The following is a 7,819-nucleotide window of genomic DNA, read 5'->3' as shown; positions in this document are numbered from 1 at the left end:
GAATGAGTAACACACTGTAAGCCCGTGGGAGCCTATATAGTACATTCTAGGAGGAACTTTTTTGTTCACTCCTCCATTTCCCTCTTCTACCTCTCTTTCTGATCCTATCCTAGAGAAGTTGGCTACTTTTATTCACCAGAGTAGAGTGAGAATGTTTCCTAGAGAGAAATTCTTACACCACAGGAAGAAAAGCTGACTGCACTCCTTGTTCACTCTTTTCTAAGAATGAGCCACATCACAAAAGGAAGGCAGGCAAGGGAAAAAAGAGAGTAAAAAAAAAATTTCAGTGTGTGATGGACTATGGTAATTCCTCTATGTCCTCTTCAAGAGAAGGTAGTCTAACTGAATTTTTTTTTAATTTTATTTATGATAGTCACACAGAGAGGGAGAGAGAGAGGCAGAGACACAGGCAGAGGGAGAAGCAGGCTCCATGCACTGGGAGCCCGATGTGGGATTCGATCCTGGGTCTCCAGGATCGCGCCCTGGGCCAAAGGCAGGCGCTAAACCGCTGCGCCACCCAGGGATCCCTAACTGAATTATTTTTAAAGATTTCTTCACAGTTGGATTTTTTGGTTTGGTTGGTTAGTTGATTTGGAGTTTGAGAAAATATGTAGATGGGCAGAGGCCATTCTCAGGGCAGCCAAACTATATTCCTCTTGTCTCTAAAAAAGAGACTTATTCCAAGTATAACAATCAAAAGAGGTTACTTAGGGCTTACTATATGCTGTTCTAGGTAGGTAAAGCTTAAAATGGCACTCTTAAGGGAGGATGTATTCTCTAGCAAAAGAAAATTACTTGTGTTTTCCATGTATGTGATGTCTTTTTCCACCCCAAATCCTTGCTTATGCTTCTTTTGGAAAGATTTCCTCTTCATAATCTCCTTAACACTGAATTCTAAAAAGAACTTCAAGTCTGAATGGGAATACATTCCTTTTCTAAATGCTCATAACATTGACCCATAGTTCTCTTCTGATCTAATCTCTTTTTTTTTTACTTTCATTTGAGTTCCAATGTCTAATAATGTTTTATAAGTTCTGTTAGACTATAGTATAATCTTCATGATGTGCTTTTATAGCCATGGTTACCACAGTGCCTGGCACATAGCAAGCACTCAATAAATAGTTTTTCAGTGGGTATTTTATTTATTTGTACTTAAACCTATAAACCAACCAGACAAACTGGTACTATTATCATGATACATTAAAATATACAACATCTTTCTACAACTATTAGAATAATGAACAAATTAGCAGCTGCAGTAAAACAACACAAAGGGGCAGAGGAAATCGATGAAGCACATTTAGCTTAAATATTCACTATGACAATTGATGTTATCAACAAGTAAAATCTCACAATCTCAGAAAATATAAATAATCCTTCATCACATGTCTGTGTATTTTTACTTACTATTCTTGAAGTTAGATTCTAAAGCCTAAAGATATCCAAATTAGTATTATATCTAGTTATCTACAGTCAGAAACATCTTTTATCATGCTGTCTGTAGCAGCCATTGCTACTGAAAACTCCTTGATTAGACTCCAATCTTACCTCCTCAATGGACATGATAAGCATAATGAGAAACAAAGTATCAAGGCAGAGATACTGGATCCTAAAATACAGATCCTAGAAGTAATTCGGCCACGGCCCAAATTGAGATTTAATAGTAAACTCATCGTCACACATTTTCAGGTTATAGGTTCAGAATAATTTGAGAATAAATCCATTATTTGCTGGGTACTAAAATACTTAATGAATTATTGTATTATACTATGGCTTTCCCCAGTAGTTTCTCAGATGAACTCCAAATTGCTGACACAATTTTGCTGGAAATTCAGGATGTTGGGCTGCAAGGATCCCTCTTCCCGGTTGTGGAGCTGACTGCTCCAGGCTTGGGGGTACCAGGTCTGACTGTTTCAGGAAAGGTTGCCCCAAGACTGGCTCTTCCCGGTCTTGTTACTCCAATCTGGGTTATTCCAGGTCTGGGTTGTCCATATTGGAAGGTTTCCAGGAGTGTTCCTCAGGTATCCTGGTGCTAGGAATAGAAGCCTGGGTATTCTGTAGTTGCTGAGCTCTTCCAAGTCATACTCTTCTATTCTTTGACCAGTTGTTTTTCTGCCACATCTTACCTTTCATTCTCTGGTCTGAGAAACAGGTCTTAAATTGCTTATGGCTAAGACTCAGAATGTTGGAAAGTTCTTGAATCTGCTGGAGACTAAAGTATTTTATCTCTGAAATCTACCATCGAGGACATATAGCTGGGTCTGAGAGAACATTTTTTTAGAATATTTTATTCATTTATTTGAGAGAGAGATAACACAGGTGAGGGGAGGCTCAGTAGGGGAGAGAAAGGCCGAGCTCAATCTCAGGGCCCCAGGATCATGACCTGAACCAAAGGCATATGCTTACCTAACTGAGGCACCCAGGCGCCCCGAGAGAACACAGTTCTGATCTGTTTCTTGCCCTGGGCCATATCTTCCTTCTTCACCACGCTCTCCTCTACCAAAGTAGACAGTACTCCGGGACTGGTGGAAGAATCAGAGCTGTCTTAAATGAGCAGATCCATGGAAGAAGAAAGAGGAGAGATGGTCCCTCTGTGGGTTGTCTCAGCAGATGACATTTGCAAGGATGCATAATTTTCTTCAGGCCCATAAATCTCAGGCATTGGAGAAGAGTCCCTAGAATTGGGTGTTCAGGGCCAGGCAGGCATTGGGGTAGAGCTGCATCCACATTCATGTTGCCTTGCAAGTTCTCAGTTAACCTTGTCTCTGGATAAATAGTTTTTAATTAATGAATGGATTTATTGCCAGTAGCCCATAGTTGTCATCTTTTTCTCTTTCCCTTTAATGGGGTTTATAAGTATGAGTAAAGTGTAGCTATAGATATTAGCATTTCTCCTGGTAATAATGCATATTATTCTAATTCTTATTATATGATATCGAACATAGCATTTCTTGAAATTTATGAAAACAACACATTCCTCTTAACTTTGGCTAAGCCATGTTGAAAAAAAAATAGAAGAACTTGATCAGAGGATCATGAGACGAAAGCTCTTGATAATCCCTAAAATAGTTGTCTGTCACATTGCTGTATAGATGAAGAATAAATATGCAAAAATACAGCAACTGGGTGGAAAATGAAGTTCCAACTGTCGTCTCTTTTGGTATTTAATACTGCTCAGACATATGACTAGAAACTAGAAATTTCATGGTTGATAATTATATTTAATAATGGTTCTCAAATATGTCTGAGTTCTTTACACTAATTAAACACCTTTCAAAAAAATCACCTTTCATTCATGGATTAATATCCTGGATTAGAATGGAGGACAGAAGAGCATATACAGGTCCTGTTGCCTGAATTTATCCAGAAATGTCATCCTAATATTGTAATAAGAAACCAGCATTAGTATGCCTGATGGGATAACCACTCGTCAGCTTTTTTTTTCCATAATGAAGTTGAAAAAATTAAATCATTGAAGAAATGTTAAGCAGAAACAAAAGCAAGAATAAAAAGACATCACTATACTGTTACTCAGTGAATAATAATAATAATACTTTTTAAATGTGGATACATTTTCTTCTATTTTTCCTTTTATTTTTTCTATTTTTCTTCTATTAATAGAATCTGCAGTCATATTTGTTTAAAGCATCAGGTTTATTGTAAACATCCAGTTTTATATTCTACTTTTGTACTTTGATAGCATGTATTTTTCTATATCAGTATGTATCATTGGAAAAAATGTGTTTTAATGACTGTGCTGTTTTAGAATGTTTGGATATATTATAAAATTACTTATTCAGTTTCTCCACTGTATAGTTTTAAGTTTCTGTCATAAATCATGTCTAAATGAATATCTATCAGATTTGTGTGTACTTCTCTGATTACTTTCTTTAAGTTCTACTTCTGGATGTGAAATTACCAACCGCTATTTCCTTTTCAATTTGGTAAACCCACAAAACTAAAGGAAAGATGATGTTAGCAGTTATCTTTAGCATTGTGATTCTTTACCAGGATTGAGGTTCAGAGCATATGATGAAAAGAATCGCGGTGCACAACCTAAGAGAACTGGTTTCTAACCCTAGATTGACCTCGAGCCCACAGAAGGAGCAGGAATTCTTGATCTGCCTCACCCAGGTGAAGTGTGGGACTCTTCTGAGGTCCTCATTTTAGGACCAATTTGAGCAGGGAATTTCTGAACTTTTTTTTTTTAATTTTATTTATTTATGATAGTCACACACAGAGAGAGAGAAAGAGAGAGAGGCAGAGACATAGGCAGAGGGAGAAGCAGGCTCCATGCACCGGGAGCCCGACGTGGGATTCAATCCCGGGTCTCCAGGATCGCGCCCTGGGCCAAAGGCAGGCGCCAAACCGCTGCGCCACCCAGGGATCCCGGGAATTTCTGAACTTAAGTGTGTATCAGCATTATCTGGGGACTTGTTAAACAGAAATTATTGGGCCCTACCCCAAGAGTGCCACATTGAGGAGTGGTTGGAGTCTAAGTATTTGCATTTCTAACAATTCCCAGATGTTGCCATGATGCTTCTGGTCTGAGGACTACACGTGTGTGTATGTGTGTTTAAGATTTTATTTATTTAATCATGAGAGACAGAGGCAGAGACACAGGCAGAGGAAGAAGCAGGCTCCCTGCAGAGAGCCTGCTGTGGTACTTGATCCCTGGACTGGGATCACTGGTCCGGGATCATGCCCTGAGCCAAAGGCAGATGCTCAGCCACTGAGCCACCCAGGCATCCCAGGACCACACTTTTGAAAACAACTGAACTAGGGCACCTGTTTGGAAGAGCAACTAGGATGCCAAGGATGCAAAGGAAATTGCTTCAATTATTTAAAATAAAATGTAAGATGTAAGAATCAAAGCAAGACCTTTATCTGGAAAAGCACAAAGAAAAGGATCACTACATTCTCTCCCTTTAGCCCAACTCCTGATGATTTCTTAGCAATAATGCTGCATCTCAGAGATGAGGTGCTTCCCTTTAATTTTAGGCCAGATGTGATTCTGTATCCCATCTCTTGGTTCCCCAGAAAATAGCTGAAATAAGATAAAATTGTTCAAAATTGGGGTGCCTGGATGGCTTAGTTCTTAGTTGGTTAAGCATCTGACTCTTGGTTTCAGTCAGGTCATGATCTCAGGGTCCTGAGATCAAGCCTCACGTTGGGCTCTGCACTCAGTGCAAAGTCTACTTGAGATTCTTTCCCTCTTCCCTCCCCCCACTCATACTCTTTCAACTAACTAACTAACTAACTAGCTAATAAATAAATAAATAAATAAATAAATAAATAAATAATAAGACCTTTAAAAAAAAAACAAAATAATTGTTCAAAATTACCAATACCAAAGGCCAATTGGGAGGGGGAAAAAAAAAACAGGGAAAAAAAGTCTAGCTTATATAGTACAAATATCTGACAATTTTATTAGTAAATGGGCTTCAAAAAATTGAAGCCCTGAGCTATTGCACACCAGTCTCCCAAAATGGCTGTATCACAGCTGTGGGTCTTCGGCAACTTCCTAGGCCTTTTGCCTGGTTCCTTCCTTTCCAGACAGAGCCCCATCCCTCCGTATGGCTGGAACCATGTCCCTGTTCACCTAGCATATGCTATCTTCTGGTCACTATGTGACTAAAGCTACTTAAGGGTAGCCTACTTGGCTTAGCTTGAGGTAAAGACCTGTGTCTCTAGCAACTAGTGGGATTTGGTAGTTGATAACAAGCTGACTCAGCCTAACTCACCAATACCTAGGCCCTTTTCACTATATATCTAGTTAGGCAAAGCCCAATAATACTTTAGTCACAGCGCTATTCTAGCATATGTGTAACAAGAATTGTATACCTATAGTAATTAGGCTGTGGGACAGCAGAATAACTGTTGTCCTGTCACTAAGTGAGTATGAAGCTGTGCACAATTAGACTGACTAAAGGAAAAGGGGATTGTCAATCAGTTTCCATACTTGCAGGGGGTTATAATTAGGTCTTTTGGGTATGACCCTAAAAGGATGAATCTAGGGCCCATGCATAAACACTACTGGGAAAAGATGGAAGAAATAATACTTACTAGGCACTTATTGTATTTTGTGATCATAGCATATAGTTTCTGAGAGATAAAGTTGTCAAAAATAAAGTAGGCTACTTTAAAAGACATTGGGTTACACATTACTGGAGGCATTCAAACCAGATTCATGTTCAAGTTCTACTTCCAATCATCCTTCAGGCTACTCTCATTCTCTAGATCTTGGTTTTGAGTGATCCTGATTTAATTATGTTATATTTCCTAACTCATCTTCCTGCTTCTACTCTCTAGCCCTTATAATCCATTGCAGTTAGGACAGCCATTTAAAAATGTGACTAAGATGTACCTGGCTGGATTGTTCAGTAGAGTGTGTGACCCTTGATCTCAGGGTTATGAGTTCAAGCCCCACACTGTGCTTGAAGCTTATTTAAAAAAAAATAAAAATATGAACAATACCATACCTCTGCTTAAAACACTTCAATGACATTCAAATATACTTGGAATAAAAACTAAACTCCTTAAGATGCTCTAAATGGCCTGGCTGATTCCACCTCTCTGCTCTCTTTCTTCTACTCTCTTCCACGTTCATTATGCTGTTGATGTTAGGCCTTCTTTTTGATTTCTGACCAGGCCATACTCATGCCTTTCTCAGCCCCTTTGCATGTGCCAAGTCTTCTCAGTGATGTTCTTCCCCAGAACAATGTCAGTTCCATTTCATCATTCCAATCTCCAGCAAAATGTTTTCTCTTCAGAGAAATTCATCTCAACCACTGTCTCTAAAATCTAAATGTCTCTATTTGCAACCGCCAGTTTTAAACCCATTTTCCCACTGTATTTTGTCCATGGCCCCTATTATCACTTTATTTATTGGGTTACTTGTTACTACCTTTTTATTTTCCCCCATGGGAATGTGTGGTCCATGACAGGAGAATCCTTGCCTATTTTATTCACAACAGCATCCCTTGCACCTAAAGTACTGTCCAGATGGGGAAAAAAAGGAGGAGAGGGGTGGACAGAAAGAAGAAAGGGAGGGAGGGAAGTAGAGACAAAGAGGAGTTAAAAGATTTTTAATTACCTGCCTTAAGCATTTCAGTAGCCACTACATGTTTACCAACTACTGTACGTTTTCGTTTTAAAGGGTTTTTTTGTGGATTTTAAAGACCAATAAACTTATACATAATCCAATTCAGATCCCTTCTCCTCCAACCAAATTGTTTTATTCAATCACTCTGTTATAGAGATGGAGAAAAGTGAAAGCCCGTGAGGTTGACTTGCCCAAGGTCATGTGGCAGTACTGAGACAAGTTCTTTCCACTGCATCACCCTGGAATTTCTTAAACACTCCAACCAGACTTACACCTTTTCTCTAAAGAAAGCAAGAGAGAGTTCAGAGTCCTTATTTTTAAACCTGCATTAAATGGAAACCTTTGGAAGAGCAGGTGGTGGTAATGTTATGAATCTGGCTTAGCAAGGGAACACTGAGGTCATGATATTTTTCACATTTAGTAACTTCAAAAATATAGGGATGATGTAAACTTCCTAAGACTTGTTGCCAACCTAGTGATACTGGTAACTTTGGGCAGGAGGTTGTATCATTGGTCAGGGCAAAAACATGCATGGCCAATGAGCTCTCTCCCATCAAGAGAGATGCTCTGGTAATGCTTTCAGATGGCTGTCTTGGATTCACATCCTGCTTACAGTAACACTAGCAAGGTTGCTTAAGTTTCCTATTAGATACAAGACAAAAATATCCTATGATGTGAAGAAGTTGTTAAGACCAAATAGTACCCACTTCATGG

The 7,819-nt window shown here is 39.0% G+C and overlaps 1 pseudogene; it reads right to left on the bottom strand.

Moving 5' to 3' along the window:
* Nucleotides 1-1,685: 1,685 nt before the first annotated feature.
* On the bottom strand, nucleotides 1,686-5,568 carry LOC100683914 (annotated as a pseudogene).
* Nucleotides 5,569-7,819: the final 2,251 nt, after the last annotated feature.

This window comes from Canis lupus, chromosome 34 (genome assembly GCF_011100685.1).
Source record: "Canis lupus familiaris isolate Mischka breed German Shepherd chromosome 34, alternate assembly UU_Cfam_GSD_1.0, whole genome shotgun sequence".
NCBI classification, from domain to species: Eukaryota; Metazoa; Chordata; class Mammalia; order Carnivora; family Canidae; genus Canis; species Canis lupus.
The sequence above is the reverse complement of the archived record's forward strand: the minus strand, read 5'-3'. Positions and strand labels throughout refer to the sequence as shown.